Below are 5390 nucleotides of genomic sequence, written 5' to 3' on the forward strand. Positions count from 1 at the left end.
ATAGTTGGGGGGTCACCACAGCACGAGGAACTGTCATTAAAAGGTCACAGCATTAAGAAGGTTGAGTACCTCTGTAGATTACATCTGAAAATGTTACTGAGAAATCGTTTGGCCCCTCCCTCCCTTGATAAGAGATAGGTCGGGTGGTTCCAGGTCCCTTATATGTAATTATCACAAGATGAAGGGAAGCCGGCAGCTACTAGGTTGCACAAGAAGTTTAGTACATCTTACTTGCCCCGTAAATGGGTTTCTGGTGAGATACCTGGGAAATAATAGGGTTATGGCTGGGAGAACACCTTGAAGAACTTTGCTTGTGCTGGATTATTGGTTTTTCTGCGGCTGAGAAGCATCAACCAGTTTCCCAACTGAAGGAATCTTTTTCCTTCTCCTTTCTTTCCAAATAGTCCCTGCCCTTCTATCCTGACTTATGGTCATCATGAGGAAGCCACCAGAAACACTGGACATAAACAGGGACGCACCCCTGTGCTATAGCTGTAATTGAGAGTAGCCAATGACTAAATACCTCTGTGAAGGTCCCTGTTTGCATTAAAGCCCCCCAAAAATACATATTTAAAAGTGGCAGAGCCAGAAGTGGTATGTGCCTGTGATCTCAGCATGTGGAAAGTAGAGGCAGGAGGATTAGAAGTTCCAGGTCATCTTTGGCAATACAGTGAGTATGAAGCAAGCAGGGACTACAGGAGATCCTGTGTCAAATCAACAACAGTAAAGAACGTGTCAGAGAAGATAACATCTGAAACACAGACTAGGAAGTGGAGAGCTCTGTGGTTTCCTCATCCTGACCAGGTAGCCCATCCTTTCTGTGTTCTGTCTGCGTATTACCCAGGCCCAGCCATACTTAGTTCTGAGATGAGACTGGACACATGCAGGGTGCTATGGCTGTACGTCTTTCTTGATTTCTCTTTTTGCTTTACCTTGATGCTTGCTTCTGCATCCTCTTTCGGTTCTGTATCTTCCCTCTGTCATGCCCCAAGAACGAAAGGGTAAATAGTGGCTCTTTATGCTCTCAGTCCTGTGGATCTGTTCAGTTACTTAACCAAAAGGGAAAAGGTTTTGCACTAAGAAGGGAACCACAAGACAGAGCCAAGAAGTGTGGAGGAAGAAGGTGGGGTTAGAACATATGTAAAGTGGAAGGAGAAAGAAAGCTACTGGGGTAGGGTGCAAAAAGGAACAGAAAGATGAAAAAGAATTAAAAAAGAAAGTCATTTGACAGTTCCATAAGTAAACCTAAGACTTTGTTTAATTATTTTTTTTAAAACTAGTTTTGAAAACTAAAAATAAAATAAAGTAAGAAAAAATGGTTTTCAGTTGAAAGCCTGTTTAAAAAACAAGATATTCTGATTTCTTGCAGTTTATCCAGTGTGAGAACAGGGCTGTTCTTAGTATAGTGAGACAGCATGGTAGTCATGGATATGCAGTCAAGAGTAAGGCAGAGCAAGCATTTAAATGACAGTCAGAGTAGCCAATTGCTATGACTTTCTCTGAGGCTAGAAGACAAAGGTGAAGAGCCAGGAAATCTCAGAAGAGTTTGGAAATTGAGAATGGGCTTAACCAACAGGTAACAATAAAAAAATCCAGACATTAGATCCTCTTAACTGCAACTGCAATGAAACGAGAGTCCACTTATGACCCTAGTACACAGAAAATGGATTTATATTGTACATGTGTGCCTGTGTGTGTGTGTGCGTGCGTGCATGTGTGTGTTTGACATAGGTTTTCTCTGTGCAGCCTTGGCTGTCCTGGAACTCACTTTGTAGTCCAGGCTGGCCTTGAAGTCACAGAGATCCACTTCTAGAGTGCTGGAATTAAAGGTATGTGTCATCACTGCCCAGAATATTTTTTCAAAAATGTAGAACCTCAAAAAGCAACATTTCTTCATGAACATAATAATATTTTAAAGAATTATATTATTTTTAATTGTAGGGAATACATGCAAATGAATCCACGTCCATGAAAAAACCGAAGGTGTTGGATCCCCTGGAACTGGAGTTATAGGCCTTTGTGAGCCATGTTTCAAATTATACTTCAGAGCTATAATACTAAAGACAGGCACGTTGATCAATCACATAGAATTGAGAACCCACATAGAAGCCTTCACTCCTACAAGCCACCTGATTTTTGACAGAGGTCAACAGCACACATTGAAGAAAATCTGGCATCTTCAAGAAATGTTGTCTAGCATGTGTAGATACACATTGAAGAAAGAAATTCTATACTTAACTCTCATCTCTCACCCTGCACAACACTCAACTCAAATGGATCCAGGACCTCAACATAAAGCCTGATTCCCTGAATCTCATAGAGGAGAAAACTGGAAATATGTTTGAAATTATTGGCATTGAACAGGACTCTGAGCTGCAATAAGAAATGTAAGAAATAAAAGGGACCTATAAATAAAAATGAAGAAGCTTCTATAAAGTAAAGGGCACTATCACTGAAGTGAAGACAGCATACAGGATAGAAAACAAAACCCTTTACCAGCTGTACACCTGACAAAGGACTGGGATCTAGAATACACAGAGAACCAAGAAAACCAAAAGTCAAGAAAATGGACAACCTAATTAAAGACTTTTCAAACTGTGAAATACAAATGTTAGAGGAACCGTTTAAAATGTTTACCATCCCTAGCCGTCTGGGAAATGGAAACTAAAAGAACTTAGTGATTTCAGCTCACTTTGATCAGAGTAGCTAAGATTCAGAGGCCAAATGATGACAAATGCTTTCAGGAACACAGGGGCAGGGAGAGAGAAATACTTATTCATTGCTGATAGGAACATAGACTTGTGTTACCACTATAAAAATCAGTGTGGGTTTTTTTTTTTTTAGAAAGCTAAAAATAGATCTGCCACATGATCAAGCTATACCACTCTTGGGGATTATAGCTAAAGGTTTCTGTACATTTCTATGAAGATACTTGTTTATCCATATTCATTGCTGCTCTAGGAAATTGAAACACTCTAGATGCCCTATCTAGATCAGTTTCAGATACTCTAAACTGGTAAGTAGTGAAAATGTGGTACATTTGCTAAATGGAACATTAGTCATCTGTTAAAAAGAACAAAGCTATGAAATTCTCAGGTAAATGGATAGACTTGGATAAAATTATTCTGTTTTTGTTGTTGTTGTTGTTGTTGTTTATCAAGATGGAGTTTCTCTGTGTAGCCCTAGTTGACCTGGAACTCAGTCTGTAGACCAGGCTGAACTCATACAGACCCACCTACTTCTGTTTCCTGAGTCTTGGAATTAAAGGCAGGTCCCACCATGCTCAACCACAAATAATCATTCTAAACAAGGTAAACAGACCCAGAAATAAAGAAGTCAGATATTTTCTCTCATTTGTGGATGTTAGATTTGAAACTCTGTTTGAAATATCCATAGAAGTCAGGAACTTAGTAAACACATATGAATTTTCAAGAGAGAGAGGAGACAGAATCCAGTGATGTAAAGGGTTAAAGGGAAACAATGGTACATGAAGGGTTAAATGAGGAGTTGGATGGGAGGGGAGGCTAAATTTAGGAGGAAATGTTGGGAAGAATAACACAAAAGACATTTTGAAAAAATCCTTCTACTGTGGAAGCTATAGGTGTGTGTATATTGACTGATTGATTTAAATTATTTATTTATTATGTATACAGAGTTCTGCCTGCATGTGTGACTGCAGGCCAGAAGAGGGCACCAGACCTCATTATAGATGGTTGTGAGCCACCATGTGGTTGCTGGGAATTGAACTCAGGACCTTTAGAAGATCAGCCAGTGCTCTTAACCTCTGAGACATCTCTCCAGGCCCATGTGTGTATTTATACATACATATTATATACATGAAAAATTTGAAATGGAGTAACTTGAGGTGAGGCAACAATGCCCTTGTATTAGACACCACAAGCTAACAATTAAGAATCCTAGTGCCAAGAATGACGTGCCTATTTTGCAGTTGTCCAGTGAGGTACTGTAGACCTCAAACATTTGAGGCCATTGAATTGTTCTTGGCTATTCTTAAGGAATATATGGTAAGACCTTGCTTCTGAAGACACCATATACTTTCACAAAAGACAGAGAAATTAAGCTTGATTCTCACTTGGAAGCTTCTTTTTTTTTTAGCTAGGTTTCCTAGTACTGAAAGGTGCTATACATGCTACTAGAGAAGGAAAGGAATCATGTCTTACCTAGCTGTGAACCTATGAGATAAAATGATGACCAACCCAGGACAATATACCCATTGGTGCAACAGTGGTACAAATGTCATAAAAGTAACCAACCCAACTGCTGATTGGAAGTCAGGCTCACTCCACTAGGTGAAATTGTAACATGCCCCTAGACCTTAGTAGGCCACCAAGCCTTAGAACTGATTCCATGATAAAAATACCATCCAGGAAATAAAACTCATAATATAGACACTACTGCGTGCTAAAACAGTGGTTCTCAACCTTTCTAATGCTATGACCCGCTAATACAGTTACTCACATTGTGGTAATCCCCAACCATAAAATTACTTCATTGCTACTTCATAACTATAATTTTGCTACTATTATGAATCATAGTTTAAATATCTGATAAATGACCCACTTGAGAACCACTTGGCCAAAACAAAACAAAGACCTAATCCTTCAAAGTCCACAGATCTGATAACGTCTCTAAAGGTACTAACCTTGTGTTCTGCCCTCTATATTTCTGCTTCAAGCTGTTCTTCATAAAGTATGTTAACTTATGATGTGGTTTGTGCTTAAAAGGTCAACCCCCAAAATGCTCGGGGATATACTGGGACCTCAAACACCCAGTGGATTTTCTGGCTAGCTAATAAACGCGTATCCAGCTAGTCTTCTATGATGTTTACCCCAAAACAGAAATTTATGTTTGACAGTGTTATTGGGGCCAAGACCCATTACGAGAGAGGTCCTTGTACTTAGAGAAGAACCTGCTACTATTACTTTGTTAAATGGACATGGTATTAAACCAAATCCTAATGGCTTATTATTATGATATCCACAGAGCAGTGAATTTCTCAACCTTCATTAGGGAAGCTAAATTTGAAACAGATGGCCATAAATGCAAAGCATGATCTGAGAAAATCCAAGAAGAAAATGGATACCTAGTACTGCAGGGTTAGTGGTATGGTCCCTAGGAAGCACACCAGTAGCCAGAAGGGGTAAAAACGTGTGTGAGACACACTATAACCTGGACCTAGGGAGCTTGACTTTACTGTTGCTGCAGCAGCCACAAACGGCACTGACTGAGCTGGAAGGTACAACTCACCCGCTTGTGTGAGTCATACTTGAGCCACCCACCCCTAGGCTGAAGTGTCATGGTCACTCCATCTCCCTCCCTTCTCATTTCCTGTTTCTTGTAAAGCTCACTGAGCAACTTTATTTGTTCAG

Source organism: Rattus rattus, chromosome 10 (genome assembly GCF_011064425.1).
Source record: "Rattus rattus isolate New Zealand chromosome 10, Rrattus_CSIRO_v1, whole genome shotgun sequence".
In the NCBI taxonomy this organism is placed as follows: Eukaryota; Metazoa; Chordata; class Mammalia; order Rodentia; family Muridae; genus Rattus; species Rattus rattus.